Below are 21,547 nucleotides of genomic sequence, written 5' to 3' on the forward strand. Positions count from 1 at the left end.
GGCTTCGGATCGGCATAGTATCGGCCCGTTGCGCTCACTTGGGGAGTGAATCATCGGACGGAAGATCTTCCTCTCTCTCTCTCCTCTCTCTGTACATCCGCCTTTCCAATGAAAAAATAATAAAAATAAATCTTTAAAAAAAAAAAAACAATGATTCATTTGCATTTTGTTATTTCATAAAGAGAAGAAAACAAAAGCTGTCTGGCTTTCTCCACACCAACCAATAATTTTGCATTGTTAAAGTTTGGGATGTTTTCCAAAATGATGCCCAGTTCAGCTCTAGGAAGCAAATTGGGCTGATAAATCCACACTGTTCTTGCACTGCCTATCTGTGATCTGCTGCTCTGTCTCTGCTCCTGGTCAAATCAAACATACCAGCAGGATGGACTGTTTTTTTTTTTTTTTTTTTTTTTTGGTCTGGGTTCACCTCCCAAGCTCCCGGTAAAAGTTCCTTCGCACCTGGTTGCTGGTGGAGTTCCAGCTGCTGGTGGAGTTCAGATCATCATTAGCTGAATGCCGCTGGAGTATCAGTCACTGCAACACCACACCATTGTGTCTGCTGGTTTCTTGTGTCTGTCAGTCTCCAGATACCCCTCTGCTGTTGTTCTGTCCTCTCCTCTTTCTTGGACTGTAACCTCTCTGCTTCATCCTGATTAAACATTTCTCTGTTCAGATGTGTCCTTACCTTGTTCTGACATCTTGATTCTCCCTTTTCCCATTTCTTGACTGGTTTGTTTGTTTTGTGCTTATGGTTGTTCTGGAATTCTTTGAATGCATATGTTTTTTTTTAATGTGGTGTTTGAAAATAAGCTATTGTTTTCATTACTAGAAAATAATAATCCTTGCATATTATAATAAAATATTTTACTATACAAAATCTATGCTTTATCTTTAAAAAAAGAAAGAACTAAAGAAGAAAGTGTGATAAGTCTTCTGTGTATTCATTCTCTTGCAGGTGAGCTAGAGTTATTCCTGCTTGTCCAGAGAAAACTTCAGTAGGGTTTCTGACAATGTGATGAAAAAGTAGGCTTGTTACAAATTAAGTTGATTTTGACCCTTACTGTGTCATTTTGTTTGAGCAGCATGGATAGGTCACTGTGAGGCTAATGGTCCATGCTTCTTTCTAGGCCTTTTCTAGCTTCCTGGACACAGATCATCGACTCTTGTCACATTAGTGATTTGGAGTGTCTACTGGAAAAAGTGACTCCAGACCTAGAGTACCTCAGCCTGCTGGACAGTGTAGCATGTTCCAGTGATCTGGTCATCGTGGAGAAAGATGAGGAAGACTGCAAGAACTACAGGTGAGTATGTGGAGGGAGAATGGAGAAGTGTCAGTTAAGCATCAGTGGACTTCCAATTGTGATGTTAAAGTATCACCTTCTGGTATGGTTCAGTCATTGTCTCTCTTTTTGAGGTCCAAGGAGTGAATGAAGTTGAAAGATTATGTGATGAGGGCCTGGCAGCGTGGCCTAGTGGCTAAAGTCCTCACCTTGAACTCACCAGGATTCCATATGGGCGCCGGTTCTAATCCCGGCAGCTCCACTTCCCATTCAGCTCCCTGCTTGTGGCCTAGGAAAGCAGTTGAGGATGGCCCAAAGCCTTGGGACCCTGCACCCATGTGGGGTGCCTGGAAGAAGTTCCAGGTTCCTGGCTTTGGATCAGTGCAGAACCGGCCATGCTGCTCACTTAGGGAGTGAATCATTCTTCTCTGTCTCTCCTCCTCTAAGTATATCTGACTTTGTAATACAAAATAATAAATAAATCTTTTTTTAAAAAAGAAAGATTATGTGATGGCCTAGATCAGTCCATCAGGATTTTATTTATTTTAGAAAGGGCTATGTGATTATTTTAGGCATGGAAGTTATTGAGATCATTTCCCAACTCTTTGCCTCTGCTGGCTGCTTTGTAGCATGGAAGTAATCATAAATAATTTATGCTTAATTGACCATTGCTACGTTCCCGTAAGGCTTTATTCACAAAACAAGCAGTGGCTGGATTTGACCTATGGGGTGTAGTTCATTGATCTTTGCTTTGGATTCTTAGATCTTCCTGAGGTCTATCTCACAGTCACTTGGAGAGAGACCACTTCCATCCAAAGTTCAGGAAGCCAGGTAACATACAATCCCACACACACTTAGCACCATTAAGGTGTGCCTTGCTGTGTACCAGCCATGTGCTCAGCTAGGCTTTGGATAGAAAGAAATGCTTGCTTTCCTTTGCTTTATAGACCATTTTCTTGGGAATGCTTGATGTAAATGCACTTGCTCTTGGTGACTCTACTTGGTGATTCTATTTTACTAAGCTAATTTTATATTCCTACTTTGTCTTGCGTACCATATATTCCCATCCTTGATTTGTTACATACATTTTAATGGTACCTTTCACATATGAGGCTTTTCTGTGCCTTTTGATAGAGGCTTTCCTTAACACCCCAGCCAACCATTGTGGCCGGAAGCGGGCAAGTGAGAACAGAAGGAAGGGAGCACTAGGCTGCTAGGTCTTTCAGGACAGAAACTTGGATGGGTTTTGGAAAAGGGATAATGGTTTGAATGGGACTTGTTCTACTTGTCCTACTGAAATTCATGAAAATGTAGGCTGACCTAGAAATATACTTGGAAGCACTAATTTTTTAGGAGATTTATTTTTATTGCAAAGTCAGATATACAGAGAGAAGAGACAGGAAGATCTTTCATCCGATGAATCTTTTGGGTCTCCCAGGTGGGTGCAGGGTCCCAAGGCTTTGGGCCATCCTCAACTGGTTTCCTAAATCAGAATCAGGGAGCTGGATGTGAAGCGGGGCCACTGGGATTAGAAATAGCACACATATGGAATCTGAGTGTGTTCAAGGCAAGGACTTTAGCTGCTAAACCGCTGCACTGGGCCCCAGGAACATTAATTTTGTATAAAACCAAAGCTCTTGTCCAGGGTGCTTTTCTGGAGGCTGGGATTTATGACTATCCTGGCACCTGGCTTAAACCGTGAGCTGCATCAGCTGAGGAAAATTATGCCACATTTTGTGTCAGTGTGATGTTTTTCTTTCCTTTTGTTGAGAATTAAGAGTAAGCAGAACAGCCTGACACTCAGATTGGCTTGAATGAAAAAATACACATACATGTGTATGAAAGTTTGAACAGTGTCAGGCTTGCCTCTCATAACTTTTGTAAGTCCCCAGTCTAAGGGTTTCTTTTGTAGCTTAATACTCATTTCAGTGGCATTGACAACACATGGATTAATCTAAAAATTTCTGGATATCCTGTTATGAACTTTAGAAAATAAGACGCTGAACTTTATGCTAGGCATGTGTTTGCAAGGAATGAATCTCAACTGAACTTGAACTATGGTTATGCAACAAGGTGGAGGAATCCACCATGGGGGAGGGGTATGGGAGGGGTGGGGGGAATCCCCAGCACCTATAAAACTGCACCACATAATACAATGTAAATAACAATAGAATTTTAAAAAAAAAGAAATTTACACCAGCTACCAAAAACATTATTTCTATGTACATTTCACTTAGTTCCTTTTTTAAAAAAACATTTATTTTTATTGATAGAGAGGAAGATCTTTCATGCCATAAAGTGACTTCAGTGGCTGGAGATGGGCATATCCGAAGCTAGGAGTCAGGAGCTTCTTCCAGGTCTCCCATGTGGGTGTAGGGTCCCAAGGCCATCCTCAACTATTTTCCGATGCCACAAGCAGGAAGCTGGATGGGAAGAGGGGCTGAATGGATTAGAACCAATGCACAAATGGGATCCTGGTTCATTCAAGGTGAGGACTTTAGCTGCTATGCTACTGCACCAGGTCCAATTCCCATTTTTAAGAGAAAGACGTCATTATTGTTGTATAGCACTGATATCTTGAAGGATGTAAGAAGATTTCTATTTTTTTTAAGTCGACAGGTCTTTATTAGGGGTTGCCAATCACTGGGAGAAGGCCATGATGTTGATGCTGGACATGCTGTCAAAGTCTATCTTTTCCATGATGTCCTTGGGATTGATGCTCTCCTCCTGGGTGCAGATGAAGATCTGGACCGACTTGTCAGCACTCCAGCCATATTTACCCATCCACATTTTCAGCTGACTGTCATTCAGGTCCCTGAGAATCTGACAGCAGGCAGCGGTCAGTGTACTGGTAAGTGATGTCCATGACGTGGCAGGCGAATTTGTGGACAGAGTCTTCGAAATTGGTGATTCTTTCCAGGAGGTCCATGTTCTCTTCCAGGGCTTGCCAGAAGGCCTGGAAGCGACAGGTCTCCAGCAGGTCTCCAGGGTACAGGATCTGCCGGATTGGCCACTCTTCTTCTTTTTTCTTTTTTTTCTTTATTGATTACATTGTATTATGAGACATAGTTCTATAGGTACTGGGATTCCCCCTCCCCTAGCCCTCCTACTATGGTGGATTCCTCCACCTTGTTTTGTAACCACAGTTCAAGTTCAGTTGAGATTCCGTCATTGTAAGCATATACCAAGCATAGAGTCCAGCATCTTATTGTCCAGATAAGTTCAACATCGGCCACTCTTCTTGATGGGCCTGGTCGATCATGCACTTGCACAGGGTGAAGTCAGCATGGGGCAGTTTGGTGAGGGCCTTCAGCAGGATCTGGGCCATGACTGTGGTCTGGAAGAGGGCTGGGTTGAACTGATACAGTTTCAGCACAGCGAGATTGGCCTCTAGGCTGTAGGTGTTCTCCTTGGCCTGTGTCTCCGGGTAGCACTCCAGGGTGGCCAGGTTCTCAGGATTGTATCTTTTGATCCCCTTGAGCAACTTACTCACGTTTTCTCTCATGTGCTCAAACATCACCATGGGCTCGCTGCTTTCACCACCACCATGGCCACAGGACCCAGTATTTTCAGAAGCTCAATAGAGGAGGTCTCCCAAGACCGGAAGAGAAGGGAGGTTTCTATTTAATGTGGCATTACTTTATTTTGAGATTTTCTTTCATTATACATGACTAGCACACATTAGTGACATTTTGTGCATGATTTGTGTTTTTGGTGGTAAAGATGGAAACAGGGACCAAGATATGTTGCTAATGAAGGCAGAACTTTGAGATGTATGTGGCAAGTGAGAACCTTGACATAATGTGTGTGGTAAGAGATTAAAGGGGGTCCAGTACCTCAGTTTGAAAGTCCTGTTGGAATAATTAAAGGACATGTGAAATCTTGACATGAAGTTGTCTACTACTGCCTCATGCTTGGTGGCAGGAGGTGGTGGAGTTGTGGTGTGTGTCTGCCTGTGTAGAGATAGCCCTGCTTGTGTGCATCTGCTGTGGCTGTGTGCAGCTTCAACTTGGATGAGGGATGGGCAGGAAACCTTTTCCCAGTGTCCGCCATGAGACATTCAAACTCCAGGTGGTCCATTGTGTGTGTGTATTTGTGTAGGTAGGTAGGTACTTTTAATTATTCTAAAATTTTTAATTTTTTAAAGATTTATTGTATTTTTATTGCAAAGTCAGATATACAGAGAGGGGAAGAGAAAGAGAGGAAGACATTCCATTTGATGATTCACTCCCCAAGTGACCACAATGGCTGGTTCTGCGCAGGTCTGAAGCCAGGAGCCAGGAACTTCCTCCAGGTCTCCCATGCAGGTGCAGGAATCCAAGACTTTGGGCCATCCTCGACTGCTTTCCCAGGCCACAAACAGGGAGCTGAGTGGGAAGAGGAGCTGCCAGGATTAGAATCTGCACCCATATGGGATCCTGGCGCTTTCAAGGCGAGGATTTTAACCACTAGGCCACCACACTGGCCTTAAATTTTATTTTTAATGATAGAATTTCATAGGCTCAGGGATTTCCCTTTATGCCCTCAGAATTCTTCCATTTCACTGTTTTTCTCCATATTATTAGGATAGTATATTCCTTCAGCAACAGGCACAACCCCGTAATCCTGCTGTTTAAGTGTATCATGATATTGTAGCTGTTGAGAGTGGTCCAAGGTTTGCATCCTGTTGTCAAGCTTTATTTAACAATTTCATTAGAAGTGATTTTATGTGAGAGATGCTTACTGCAATGTATCGTTTCTGCTTGTTATGCTAACAAAAATATAATATATTATATTATATTATAATACATAATATAATTTCTCTGTATGATATAATTTTTCTTATATAATTTCTCTGTATGAATATGTGTGTGGACTGATTTTGTATTTTGCATGAAAGTTGCCTTACATCAGAGAGAACATATGGTATTTCTTTTTTGGGGAGTGACTTGTTTCATTGAGCATATGGTCTCTAGCTGTGACCCTTTTGTTTGAAAAGGTAGAATTTCATTCCTTTTTTTTTGGTTGAGTAGTGTTCCATAGAGTAGCTTTAACACAGAATGTTTTATATATTCCTCTTTCAATTGACATGTTTTTGCTATTGTAGATTGTGTTCCAGTGCAAACAGTATTACAGGTCACATTCTCATATGCAGATTTCATTTTCTTGAATATGTTCCCAGCAGTGGGATAGCTGAGTCATAGGTAAATGATTATTAGTTTTCTTAGCAGTCTCCATATTGGCTTCATAGTGGTTGCACTAGCCAACACACTAACAGTGGAGTAGGATAGATTGTGTGAGGGAGTGCGGATATAGAGGGGAAATGGGGGCACAGGAGAGAAGGGAGGAAGAAGGGGAGAGAGGGAGATGGGGAAGGAGAGACATGGGGAGACGGGGTGTGCAAAGCAAGGAACCTTGGCAAGGAATGGGGTATTATTGTATATGTGTTTGTGAATGTAGATTGTGTGTGTGTGTGTGTGTGTGTGTGTGTGTGTATAGTATAAAGGTATATATTTATGTATTTGTGTGTGTGAATGTAGCTGTTTTTATAGAGGTATATATTATAAAGGTATGTATGTAATTATGTGTGTGTGAATGTAACCGTGTATGAGTTTATATAGGTGTATGTTTGTGAATTCCTGTGTTGAGATAATGGAGAAGGAGTGTGTGAGGGGGTACGGGAAAAGAGGGAGACTTTGGGGCCCAGGGAGAGGAGGGAGGAGGAAGTGGGAGAGAGAGATGGGGAAGAGAGTCAGGTGATGCTCCTGTATGACGTATGTGTCACTGAAGACGTTAGTAGTAGAAAAGAAGCACATTTTGAGGAAATGAAATAAAAAACACAAGTGTCAGCTCCCATGAGATGTAGCAGAGACAGTGTTACAAAGGATTTTAATAATGTCCACCCTCCGTTGTTTCCTGTGTTGTGTAGTAAGACAGTCAAGTGTATTCTTGATGCCAGCTTTCTGCCATTAATGTGGTTATGATGTTGGCATAAGCAAGGGTAGCAAGTAAATAGTCTTTTTAAAAAGATGTATTTATTTTTATTGCAAAGTCAGGTATACAGAGAAGAGGAGAGACAGAGAGAAAGATCTTCTGTCCAATGAATCACTCCCCAAGGGACCGCAATGGCCAGTACTGCGCCAATCTGAAGCCAGAAGCCAGGAGCTCTTCTGGGTTTCCAAAGTGGGTGCAGGGTCCCAAGGCTTTGGGTCATCCTTGACTTCTTTCCCAGGCCACAGGCAGGGAGCTGGATGGGAAGCAGGGCTGTCGGTATTAGAACCAGTGATCATATGGGATCCCAGCATGTTCAAGGAGAGCACTTTAGCTGCTAGGCCACTGCGCCGGGCCCAATATTCTTTTTTTCTTTTTTAAGAATTGTTTTTATTGCAAAGTCAGATATATAGAGAGGAGCAGAGACAGAAAAGAAGATATTTCATTGGATAATTCACTCCCCAAGTGACCACAACAGCTGGTTCTGTGCTTATACTAAGCTGGGAGTCTCTTCTGGGTCTCTCATGCAGGTGCTGGGTCCCAAGGCTTTGGGCCCTCCTCAACTGCTTTCCCAGGCCACAAGCAGGAAGCTTGATGGGAAGCGGGTCCTGGGAGATTACAACAAGTATATGCTTGTTTACTTTCGTTTTTATTTTGCATTCTCCATGCAGATTGTCCTAAATTCAAGCGAACATGGGATATCTGTCCTTTTGGGATTGGCTCATTTTATTGAGCAAAAGGGTCTCCAATTCACACCATTGGTTTGCAAAGGATAATATTTCATTCTTTGAAATAGCTTCGTAGAATTGCATGGAGTAGATGTACCACAGTTTTTTGATATGCTACTCTTTAGGTGGGCATCTAGATTGTTTCCATATTTTTGCAATTGTTGACTGTGTTGCAGTGAACATAGAGGTGTACATTGCTTTCTCGTGTGTATGTATCAGTTTTTTTTTTATATTTTCCCAGTAGTGGGATTGCTGCGTTATATGATAGGTTAATTTTCAGTTGCCTAAATATTATGCATATTGATTTCCAATTGCCTCTCTTTCTGTTGGTTTGAATAGTTGATGAAGAATTGTGGTCATTTCCAATTTGGAATGCATTGTAGAGTTCAACAGTGAAGCTGTCTGGACCCAGGTTTTTCTTTGCTGGGAGGGATTCAATTATTGATTTGTTCTGTGTTTCACTTATAGGTTTATTTAGGTGTTCTGTTGGCTCATGACTTAGTTTTGGCAGGTGGTAGGACTCCAGGAATGCATCCATGTATTGAAAGTCTTCTGATTTGTTAGCATATGTTTATTTGTAATAATATCTGGTTATTGTCTGAGTGGTTGAGCTATCTCTTTCATCTTTGTAATCTGTTCCCTTTTTTCTTTCATACTATTAATTCTTGTTTTCTTCTTCTTCTTTTTTTTTTTTTAATAATCAGTTTAGCCAGTGGGGTGTCTATTCTGTTTATTTTCTTGAGGAACCAACTCTTTCTTTACTGGTTTTGCATATTGTTATTTTGGTCTCTGGTTTATTTGCTCTCATTTTGATTAGTTGTTCATTTTTTATGTTGAACTTGGGATTATTTTGCTTTTGTTTTTGTAGCTCCTTCAGGTGTATGCTTAGCTCATTTACCTGGTGGCTTTCTTGTGTTCTAATATAGGCACTGCTTTCGATAAAGTTGCCTCTTACCACTGCCTTGGCAGTGTCCCACAAGTTTTGGTAGATTGTGTTTGTGTTTTATTTTGTTTCAAGGAATTTTAAAATTTCCTCTGTGATTTCTTCTCTAAGACATGCCTTGTTGAGTAGTGTTTTGTTCAGCTTTCAAGGCTTTACAAATTTTCTGGGATATTTTGATTTCCTGGTCAATAGCTTTGCTTCATGGTGGTCTGAGCAAATGCATGGGGTGGTTTTAGTTGCTTTTCAAAATTGCTGAGGATTATTTTGTGACTTACAATATAGTCAGTCCTGGGAAAGGTTCCATGTGCAGCTGAAAAATGTATATTCAGTGTCCATGGAATGAAAAGTTCTGTAAATGTCAATTCATCCCATTTGTTCTACTGTCTGTGTGAAATCTGTTGCTTCCTTGCTGAGTTTCTGCCTTGCCAATCTGTCTGTTGCAGTGAATGGGGTGTTAAGGTCCCGGCTACTACTGTGTTGGCTTCTATGTCTCCTGTTAGGTCTGTCAATAAATGTTTCATGTAGCTGAGTGCGTTTCTACTTGGTGTGTATATATTTATTGTTACTTCCTTTTGCTGGGTGGATTCCGCAGTTCATTATATAGTGTCTCTCTTCATCTCTTTCAGTGTTTTTCACCATGAAGTGCATGTCATGTGATACTAGGTGGGCTACACTGGTTCTTTCTTTCCTTTCTTTTGGTATGAAATAACCTTTTCCACCCTTTCACTTTCAGCTTCTTCATATCTTTGTTGATGAGCTGCATCTCTTGCAGGCAAAAGATTCCTGTGCTCTTCTCTTTGATCCATTCGGTTAATCTGTGTCTTTGTATTGATGAGTTTAAGCAACTGACATTCATAGTTAATGTTGATAGGCTGTAATTTTGTTCTTTCATTCTTGTTTGGGGATCTCTGTTTAACTTTGGTTTCCTCTGTGTACTTTAATAGGAGGAACTCCCCCTTTACCGTGGTTGAGTGTGGCTAGCTTCTTTTCTTTGTGGCCCCATGTGGGCTTTCATTTCCAGTCAGTGTTTGTCTATATTGTGTTTGTGGCTTCTGCATTTGTGGGTAGGGATGCTTCAGCCTCAGTCTCTGCTCTCAGTGTCTCCCTGCCCATTCCCCTCAGCCACTTTGGCAGTGTTCCTTTCTCTCTAGTCCCTTCCACATTTCATGGAGCAAATGAGTCTATGGATTGACTGGTGATATGTCTGCTAAGATTGATGCTCTGTTTGGAAAGCTAGTTCTGCCAGTAGTTTCCCAACCACAGTGTTAGCAGGGACTGCTCAAACGTGCCACCAGGTGGTTCCTGCCTGAAATCTTGAGGATTTTCATGTTCCCAGCATGGGTGTGGACTGCTGGATTTTAGTGCTTGCTCAGGCAAATGTGTCTGAGCTTTCCTTGCATTTCACTCCAGGATTTGTGCATTTGATCCTGTCCCAGTCTCTTCCCCTTAGGTTTCTAGCATCTCTCTGTAGGTTGGTTCCAGTGACTCTCAGGCAGTTAAGGTATTAGAACTCTCGGTGTAATGTGGGTACTGTCTTCCTTCCCTGAGTCCCATCCTCAGCCATTCACCCTTACCAGCTCACTCCCCAGCACTGTGTCTTCCCCTCACCTGGAGTGTGATCCATCAGGTGGGCCTGTGAATTTTTACTCATCCTTACTTCCCCTCACCTGAGTGTTGTTCTGTGGCTTTTGCCTCACACTGTCACTATGTAGGGTGGAGGATTCCTGTTGAGAGTTCACCCTTGTGCTGGCTCCAAATTCCCCAGTCCTGTGTTTGTGGGGTGTGCTGCCATCCTGTGGCTCATCTGGCTCACTTTATACTTGGCCTGCTGGCTGCAAGCTTGTGCATTTTCAACAGCTGTTTTTGCGCAGCTCTGCTTCTCTCCAGTGGCCCCCAGGGAGCTTCAGTCAACCAGTCTGTTGATTTTCTATTCCCAGCTCTGCCCTCCTGGCCCAATAAGCCGTCTTTACTGATTTATCTGGCTATGGTTTTGTACAAGTAAGGATCCCTGTTGTCCTTCAACAGTTCTTCATGTTAAAATCAATACTGTCAACATGGAAAACTGCAAGGAAATCACTGCCTCTGGGGACATAGTGAAGGGAATGGAACTTTTCTCTACACATATATCCACAGACCTGTATATTCTAGCTCTGCAAACAATTGCATAGATAATCAGTAAAACAAGGTGCACAAAGGTAGATGAAAGGATAAAAAACATGTGGTGTATGTCCATAAGTCTATCTTTTTCCTTTTTGTTGCAAAATCAGATATATAGAGAGGAAGAGAGACACAGAGGATGATCTTCCTTCTGATGTTTCAGTTCACGAGTGACCTTCAATGGCCAGTGCCTCACTATGCTGAAGCCAGGAGCTAGGAATTTCTTCAAGGTCTCCCACACAGGTGCATAGTTCCAAGGATTTGGGCTGTCCTCAAGTGTTTTCCCTGGCTACAAGCAGGGAGCCTGATGAGAAGTGGAGCTGCTGGGATTAGAACCGGTGCTCATATGGGATTTTGGCGCATTCAAGGCGAGTACTTTAGCTACTAGACCACCGTGCTGCACCATCTAACTTTTTAAGAAAGGTTTATTTATGTTACTTTGGAAGTCAAATTTACAGAGAGGGAGAGACGGAGAAGGAGAACTTCCATGTACTGCTTCACTTCACAAAAGTCTGCAGTAGCCAGAGCTGAGGTGATCCTGAAGCCTGTAGCCAGGATGTTTTCTCTGGTGTGTTGTGTCAGTGCAGGGGTCCAGTGAGTTGAGCCATTCTCTGCTGTTTTCCTAAGTCCTAAGCAGAAGATTAATTAGGAAGCAGAGGAACCAGGATATTAGCCAGCAAATACATGGGATAGCAGCTCTACAGGTGCAGGGTCAGTCTATTATACCACTGGGCTGTCCCCTGTTCCCCCCTCTACAGTTGCATTTGTGTCCCCAACCAGAGCTGTGCCTTTAATATTGACGTTGGTGTGTGAGAGTATTTCACAGCATTCATGGATAGACAGAATTAACAGATAATGTATATTTTCCACAAATATTCTGAAGACCCCTTGTAGCTGACCCAGTGAGTCCACTCTTTTTTTTTATAAAGATTTATTTATTTATTGGAAAGTTAGATATACAGAGAGGAGGAGAGACAGAGAGGAAGATCTTCCGTCTGATGATTCACTCCCCAAGTGAGCGCAACGGCTGATGCTATGCCGACCTGAAGCCAGGATCCAGGAATTTCCTCCGAGTCTGCCACACTGGTGCAGGGTCTCAAGCTTTGGGCCGTCCTCGACTGCTTTCCCAGGCCACAAGCAGGGAGCTGAATGGGAAGTGGAGCTGCCGGGATTAGAACCAGCGCCCATATGGGATCCTGGGGTGTTCAAGGCAAGGACTTTAGCTACTAGGCCACGCTGCCAGGCCCAAGTCCACTCTTTTTGCCTGAACATTGTGGGACTGGGCCTGGTCCAGGTGAAATCAGCAAGATTGTGAGATCACCATTGTTACACTGGGAACATGTGATTCTTGAAACAATTGCAGACCTGACCATGTAGCAGTGAATTTATGTGTTTCTGCTGCCCAGAGAGTCTTTAGCTAGAGTGAGACATGGCCAGGAATTTTGTGAGTCTGTTTTTGTTGAATCCACCTTTTAGCATGGAACATGACTGAACAGAGAACAGAGTCTTGTAGTTCATTTGTGATTAGGTAGGTATGAGTGAAACCCTTGTTCCCATTTTACCACACCACAGCCTGTATAATGAGGCTGAACAGCTGTCATCTCTGGTTAGTCCTGTAGTGATGAGAGGAGATAAAGAAAAAGGATTGCTTTACCTTCTCATTCCTCATCAGAAGTTGTGATTTTAATCAGAACAACTTCCAGTGTGCAAGGCTGTTATACTGGTAGAAAGATAATTGATTGTTTCAGGGAATCTCACCTGTGCCCTCCTCTGTCCAAAGGGGCAAATCTGTTGAGAAGAAAGGAGTATGTGGCACAGCATCTTTTTTGATTTTCTTTTATTTAAATTTTGTATGAGTGGTGGTTTTCCTCTATATCCTAACTCAAGGAAGTATTAAGCCTAGTTACTATAATGTTGATTAAAATGTTATCATGCAAACAGAATACAAGTAGGAGATTGCAATTGAGAAAGAATGGATACCATTATATTGTTAGGATTGTCTCTGGAAATCACAATGAATTGTTTAAAAACTAATTGTAGAGAATTAAATAGCCTGGTGCGCCACCTCACCTTGCATGTGGATAGCATGCCATATGGGCACCCATTATGTGTCCCTGCTACTCTACTTCCCACCCAGCTCCCTGTCTGTGGCCTGGGAAAGCAGTAGGGGACCACTCAAAGCCTTGGAACCCTGCACCCGCGTGGGAGACCTGGAAGAAGATTATTTCTCCTGGCTTTGGATTGGCTCAGCTCCAGTCATTGTGGCCATTTGGGAAGTGAACTATTGGATAGAAGATCTTTCTGTTTCTTCTTTCTCTAAATCAGCCTTTCAACTAAAAGTAAATGAGTATTATATTTTTTAAAATCAACGGAACATCCAGGACTTGGGGAAAAAAAGAAACACAGAGAGTGAGTATGAGAGAGAGAATTAGAACAGCTGACGTGATAAAAATGTAAGTAGCAGTTACCCAGCTCCACACTGACAGTTGCATGGAAGTAAGCTTGTACTTGGGAGGAAGCAGAGCATGGCTCATATGGTGTGGTGTCAGAATCCTGGGTTCATGGTGTAGCTCCAACATTTGCAAACCAGAAGCCTTCAACAAGTAACGTGACCTGCGCTCTCATGACCTAACAGAAAGTGATAGGAAAATATAGCAATGTGCAACAGTGTTTTAAAGTTTGTAGAGGCTATGCGTTTGGACTAATGGATAAAAAGCCCATTTTCCATACTGGATCCCTGGTTCAATAGCCTCATCCACTCCTGACTGGAGCTTTCTGCTCATGCAAATGCTCATGCAAATGGTGATGGATTGATCTTGTATTTGGTTTTCTGGCACTCACGTGGGAGACTTGGAATGAGTTCTTGGCTTTGGCCTTTACCCAGCCCCAGATGTGGAAGCATTTGGGAGAACAGTATATGGGAAGATAAACTGCTCACTGCCATCCATGACAAAAGCACCTGCTGTAGTTAATGCTCAGCAATGACAAGGTGGCTTACCATTCCATGTTTCTCCTAAAGAGATACTTAGATGAGACTTTTTCATACTTTTATTGAAAAGTCAAATACCAGACTGGAAGAGAGACAGGGTCCCAAGGCTTTGGGCCATCATCAACTGCTTTCCCAGGCTACAGTCAGTGAGCCGCATGGGAAGAATGGCGACCAGGATTAGAACCAACACCCATATGGGATCCAGGTGTGTGCAAGGCAAGGACTTTAGCTGTTAGGCTACAGTGCCAGGCCATAGGTGGGAATTTTTTAGAAATACTTTCTTCTTATTTGAAAAGCAGAGAGAGAGAAAGAGACAGAGAATAATCTTCCATCTACTGGCTCAGTCCTCAAATCCCCAAAATGTCCAGGGCCAGTTCAGGCCAAAGCCAGAAGGTCAGAACACAGTCCAGATCTCCTATGTGCAGCAGGGGCCAGCCTCTTGAGCCTGCACCTTCTGCCTCCCAGTTTGCATGTCAGCAGGGAGCTGGAGTGGAGGACAGGGACTGGATCCAAACCCAGGGATTCTGCTGCAGAATGTGGCCTCCCAGGTGGCCTTATCAAACACCCACCCCCTATTTGATGGTGTTTATATTACAGCTCTCTTATTTTCTTTGTTTTAACCTATTTTTATCTAGTGAAACTCAGGCACCAAACATGATCAAGGTGTTCTGTCATTTCTGTGTTTTTAAAAGACATTTATTATCATCGTAAAAGCAGATTTACAGAGACAAGGAGAAAAAGAGGGAAAGATCTTCCATCCACTGGTTCAGTGCCTAAATGGCCGCAGTGGCCAAAGCTAGCAGATACAAAGCCAGGAGTCAGGAACTTCTTCCTGTTTTCCCATGGGGGTGCAGTGTTCCAATGCTTTGGGCTATCCTCTCCTGCTTTCCCAGGCCACAAGCAGGGAGCTGGGTGGGAAATAGAGCCTCCAGAACACGAACTGGCAACATATGACATCTCAGTACGTGCAAGGCAAGGACTATGGTTATAGGCTACCATGCTGGGCCACAGAGGTGTATGATTTCTTAGATGCAAAGCATAGATGAGCTTAGCAATCTTTTTTTTTTTCCTGGTATTTTTTGTTTTTGTTAAAACTCATGCCATAGAGTTTCCACAGGTTTTTTTTGGTGAAATGTATCACTTCTAGACAATAAATTGATGGGTTTTGTTTTTTAATCCAGCCTTCTAATCTGTGACGTTTGATTGAACATAAGCCATTTACATTCAGGGTTAATATGTATGGGTGGTACTTCGGTCCTGTCATTTTAGGAATGGGTTGTTTATTGGTTTAGTCTTCTGTTGTCATTTTACTGGGATGTTCTTCACATTTCCCTTTGGTTTTATTTGTTGCTATTCCTCTTTGTCAAGAGAACATCTTGAAGTATCATTTGTAGGGCAAGTTTGGAAGAGGCAAATTCTGTTAACTTCTTTAGTGTGGAAGAGTTTTATTTTCAAAGACAAAAGAAAACTTTGCCAGATACATTATCCTAGGCCAACATTTTTTTTTTTTCTTTTAGGATTTGGAATATATCACTCCATTCTCTTCTGGCCTGTAGAGTTTCCTGTGAGAGATCCCCTGTGAGTTTAATTGACCTTCTTATATGTGAATTGATTATTTTTTCACGTGCACATTTAATGATTTTTTCTTTATGTTCAATTGAAGAGAGCTTGATGAACATGTGTCTTGGTGAAGATCGCTTTTGATCAGGCCTGTTGGGAGTTCTTTGCCTCTCCTGGATCTTGTTTCCCAATTCTTTATCTAAATTAGGGAACATTTCCTTTATTATTGCATTAAATATATTTGTAAAACCAGTTCCTCTTTCTGCACCTTCTGGGACTCCCATAACTCTTATATTAGGCCTCTTCATAGTGTCTTTCAATTCTTGAATTTTTTTTTTTTTGTCCTGATCCAGTTCTGCTTCCAGCTTTTTGTTTGCTTCCCTCTGATGACAGGAAATATCTTCCAATTCTGAGATTCTTTCTTCTGCTTGCTTCATTCTGTTTTGAAGATTCTCGACTATGCTTTTAATTTGCTTGATTGTGTTCTTAATTTCTGATATATCAGCCTTGATTTGCTTTTTTGCTGGTGTAAAATATTCCTTGCATTGATTGAACTCCTGTATGTGCTTCTCATTGTTGTTCAGAAGCTTTAAAATGAGTTTTATGCATTCTGTGTCCCCATTTTCTTGATGTCTTCCTCCGTTAACACTGAGGTTGGCATAGGGTTTTGCTCCTTTGCAGGGGAGTTTTCAGTAATATTTATTGTGCCTTTGTCTCTTCTTTTGCTCTTGGTCATTGTGCTTCTGGTTGGTAGAGTCTTCTTCTTGGGGCAGTTTCTAAGCTGTGTCACCCACAGGTCTATAGTTCGATTTTACTTATTGCAGTTGGTACACAACTCTTTGCTTGCAGCCAATTGTACCACTCCCTCAAGCAAGTTCCAAGACTGAGTACCTAAGTTCGATTTCCACAAAGGACTCCACAGCCCCACCTCCTGGCTCACCAGTCTCTACCTCCTGTGATACCATGCTGAGGCTGCACCTTTGTTTCTGCAACCTTTCTCCCACTTTCTGTTGGAGCAGGTCCCAGGATTAGGGAGACACCAGGTGTCCTATATAGCTAGGTTGTTGATGGTGCTGATCTTGCCAGATCCTGTTGGATGTTAGTTCTGGGTGCCACACAGGCCTATTTTGACCACTACGATGCCACGGTCGGAATTATTTTCCTGTGGAATCAGTGCTATCCACGGAACTCAGTGAGTTCTCATGAGCTCAGCACATGCGCAGTTCACTATTGTCCCCTGCAGTCCTAAAGCTTTTGCCACACTATACAATATGGTGCCTGACATACCACTACTAGAGTTCTTAATCTGCCCGTAGTCAGGTCTAAGCCTGTCCATACCTGTCTTGGATGGAATCTGTAAGATGCCATGTTGATGCAATTCACTGAATCAGAAATGAGTTCACTCCCATCTCAGCATATGTTCAGTCGTTCCCCTTGTCTTTGCCTCTTCACCCAAATGGCTCCCAATTCAGCTCAAGGGGGCTGACTGGGCTGTGAAATCCACCCTGTTCTCACACTGCCCTCCTGGGATCTGCTACTCTGTTTCTGCTCCTTGTCAAATCAGATGGACCAGCATGATGGAGAATTCTTTGTCTGGGTCCACCTCTCAAGCTCCCAGTGAAAGTCTCTTCCCACCTGGTTGCTGGTGGAATTCCAGCTGCTGGTGGAGTTCAGATTGCCATTAGCTGTATATCGGTTACTGCAAAACCACACCATTGTGTCTGCTGGTTTCGTGTGTCTGTCAGCCTCCAGGTACTCCTCTGTGGTTGTTCTGTCCTCTCCTATTTCCTGGAATGTATCCTCTCTGCTTCATCCTGTTTAAATGTTTCTCCGTCTGTTTAAACATGTGCTTACCCTATTTCACAATCTTGATTCTGGAACTATTTGTGTATTCTTGTGTTTGAATTTGGGAAAGGGGCATGGGTGTGAGAGCCCTTGGGAATAAAATGGACATGGGGGATTAGGGAGAGAGATGGAGACAGGGAGGGGAGATATAAATGGAGACAGGGCTGTGGAAAGGGAAGCAGGTCCAGGAATGGGGTATTCATGCATGTGTAAGTTTGCTTATGTATATATACACCTGCCTATATACTATATAGGTAGCTTTAATGGTGTTTGTACAATTGTATGTGTATATATTTGTGAATGTAGGCATGTATGTTTTTTCAAAGGTCTATAATTATGTATAAACTTAGGTAAGCAGGTGCTTAGGCATATGGAAGTGGGAAAGAGAAAAGAGAAAGGGGAGAGACAAGAGAGGGCAGAGGTGGGGATGCAGACAGGTAGGTAACCAGGACAAGCATCGGGGGTATTTGTGCACCTGTGTGTCTGCAATGTGCTTTTTCTGATATGAATATAGACACTTGGTTGTTGTTTCAAAAGACTTTGCTTGCCATGTCTTTTTTTTTTTTAATTTGCCTACAGCGTTCAATTAGAAGTGACTTTCATGGAGAGCTCTAATTGTAGGATGTGTTGTTTTGCAGTAAAATATGTTTTTCATGGTGTGTTCCATCTATTATGATTCATTTTCAGTTCAATCTAAACTGAACAATTTATTATCTGGATGTTTCTTAGAGACTCACCTAACACACAGCGAGACACTCATGAGCACTAGGATGGTATTGTGTATTTAGTGGAAAGACAGATATAGCTCAATTCTCAGGCTCCCATAGATTACACTTTTAGATTAACATCCTAGGTGGGCAGTGAGTCATCAGGTGTGTGCATCTCTGGTGGGCCTACAGTGCTTGTGAGTTTCCTTTTGTCAGCATTGAGATAGCCAGTGTGTTCTGAGGATGCTGTGCTGACAGACTGAGCACAGGTCAGCCTGGGGCATGTGGGTGGATGGGGATTGCTTAGTTTGCTCAGGGCCCAAGGTTCTTGAGAAATAGCTGAAAGTGAGGTCTAGCATTGAGGTATTTACTATAGAGGTGAAAGTTGAATTCTGAGTCTTGTGATTCACGTTGCTTAGGGCCAAGAGCCGTTTATGCCTCTAAGTTAATTTAATGAGTTCCTTTAAGTCAGGATTGCCAGTAGTTCAGAGACAGAGGGCAAGGGTGCTAAGGAAGAAAGAGTATGAGTCAAGTCAGTCTCCATCAGAGGCATTAGGATTGGGGACTCAGTTTCAGTTTTACTTTCTTCTGGTTTCATTTCTCCATTCCACCCTATCTGGATTATGTTATGTCAGTTGAACAATTTTTCGTATGCCACATTGCGTATGCATTTCTTGGGATCTTCTTGGGATGCTTTTTAGCTGACTTCTGTCAGGAAGAATTCCAGAAGTTCATGACAGTTCAATTCTTTCTGTTTCCTCCTTTTACTTGCTTTGCTATTTGCACTTATGCTATTTCAGGTAAGCATGTAAGTTATTGCGTTGGAGCTCTGTATCTCTAGACACAGTGGTACAATTCCTTCTTGCTGTCCTGCAGCGAGGGACTTTTCAAGACTAAGGGTCACATAGGCATAAGGAAAGAGAGTCTGAAACAGGATGTGATTGATATGCTTGCAAGCCGGGGTGTCAGTCAGTGGACAACTTTTGTTTCTAACGGACGACTAGTGAACAGCTTATGTTGAAAAAAACAGTAACAACAAAAAACAAAACAAAACAAAAAAACACTGCACCACCACTCTTTTGATCCATTAGTTTAGGGGGTTCCAACACTCATTTGTTCCCATTTCAACTCTTCAATATTTTGCCCTGAGTTCTTGAAAGCTTTCTCAGAAAATTTCAGCTGGTTATGGTTTCATTTTTTTCTGTGATTTATTATTATTTTTGTTTCTTTTTTGTTGTTGTCTTGTTTTGCAGTGTGCTTGCATAGGCTCTAGGGTTTCCTATCCCCCTTCCCAAGACCTCTTCCCTCACTGATTTCCCCCATTTTAATGCAGTAGTATAATCTATCATAAAGAGGCACATGACCATCATTCTGATACTTAAATTATAACCTCACATCGCAGGTATGGACAATGGCAGAGAGTCCAGGATCTTATTGTCAGATCATATTTAGCAGTTTTGCACAGAATTCATCTTTGGTTTGGAAGTAGAGATGCATACTACATTGCATCTTCACAACTGGTTAGGATAGTTTCTATTACACAGTTACCATACTTCCCCTTAAATGAGAAGCTGTAAATCAAAATCATCAATAGAAACAGTAAGAAAAGACTTAGAATGTCATCAAGTTAAATAACATGCCACTGAACAGCCAGTATGTCACTGAAGAAATGGAAAAGAAAATCAAAAGCCTTCCTGAGGAAGGCGATGCTCTTGTATGACCTGTGTGTCACTGAAGACGTTAGTAGTAGAAAAGAAGCACATTTTGAGGAAATGAAATAAAAAACACAAGTGTCAGATCCCATGAGATGTAGCCACATGGAGGGGCCAAGCTGCGGCTGGACAAGCTAGGCCCAGCAGCAGTATTCTCTCCAACTGTACATCAGTGGGTCAGGTGCATGCTAAGGCGATATTTCCAGGTGAATGCACCATAGGACAAGATTGCCTGCCGGACCCTGATGGATCCTGGAGCACAGTGGTCCTTGGCCCAGGCTGGATCATGTATCCCCACAGGAACCCTAGTGAGAATGAGTAGCTGGCATGGAGAGCCCGGACTTGAGCCTGGGTCAGGGCCAGTTTGGGGCAGTCTGGCAGACATGAGGCTGGGGCCAAGGGGTCATGTTGGAGCTGAAGAGGCAGTATCCGTGGTACCGATATCCCTAGACTCAGTTCCTCAGAGCTTGTTGCTGGTGGCTGACATGGATGTGAGAAATGGGACCAGGAATGGGATCAGGGTGCAGGGAGATTGGGAGCCCCCAAGCCCCATGTGCCCAGGAAAGCTTTGCATGGGCAGTGGCCTATGCTCCAGGGGGAGAGGGAAGGCCTACAGGAGACAGGAAGGTGAAACTGATGACTTAACAGGTCTCATGTAGAGTATTTCTAAATGGCAACAGGGTTATTTTACCCATGGTGTATCCTGTAGCAGGTCCAGCATATAAGACTGCAGTAGGCCTGTGGGAATTGGTGGGCAGCATCTGCTGACCTTCTCTTGTTTTGTTCCTTTAGCTACTGCAGTGTCTACAGGAATTCTCCCAACGGACCATACCTGGGACATGTGAAATCAAGAGACTAGTGGAAGCACTGATCTGGGAAGCCAAAGCCACAGCCTGCTGCCTGCATGATGTCTACACTGCCTTTCATATACTGTCTAGTGTCTAGTTCATCGAAAATGTGAGTTGTTTGGTTCTATTACTTTGATTAGTCATCATTTCTTGGAGAGCCAGAGAAAATGGGATTTGATATGATGTGTTCTTAGTCTCCTGTTGAAGTTTTTTTTTCTTGGCTTGATTTTATTTATTACATCACATTTATTCTCTTTTTTAATTATTCTTTTGAATTTTAAATTTTGTGGTTCAGTTTCCCCCATCAAAATTCACAATCCATCTACAACTGATTTTCCTCGGGATGTTACAATAGCATGGTTCTTCATAAAAAGCTATAATTCCATTATTCTGTTATTTAAGTATGCTCCAACAGTGCTGGTACAGAGAATGTCAGATAGTCCATCATCCCATTGTCTAGATATTTTTGAGAGTTTTGTTTGAAGTCTGTGTTTGATTTGAAAGTAAGGATGCATGTTGCATTGTGTCTTCACATCTGGATATGATAGTCTCTATTACTCCATCACTATACATTCCAATTTCCATGATGATTTTCTTATATTAAAGAGAAGATATGCTCTTTGTCTTTTTGGGACTGACTTATTTCACTGAGCATAATGGTGTCTAGTTGGGACCATCTAGTTTCAAATAGTATAATTTCATTCTTTAAATGGCTGAGTCATATTCCCTGGAGTAGGTATACCACAGGTTCTTTAACCACACCTCTTTGGATGGGCTTCTGGATTGTTTTCATGTCTTTGCTATTGTA

At 42.4% G+C, this 21,547-nt stretch overlaps 1 pseudogene; it reads right to left on the minus strand.

The window, feature by feature from the left end:
* Positions 1-3,889: 3,889 nt before the first annotated feature.
* On the minus strand, positions 3,890-4,803 carry LOC121167077 (annotated as a pseudogene).
* Positions 4,804-21,547: the final 16,744 nt, after the last annotated feature.

This window comes from Ochotona curzoniae, unplaced genomic scaffold (assembly GCF_017591425.1).
Source record: "Ochotona curzoniae isolate NIBS_2020 unplaced genomic scaffold, NIBS_Ocur_1.0 patch306, whole genome shotgun sequence".
Taxonomy (NCBI): domain Eukaryota; kingdom Metazoa; phylum Chordata; class Mammalia; order Lagomorpha; family Ochotonidae; genus Ochotona; species Ochotona curzoniae.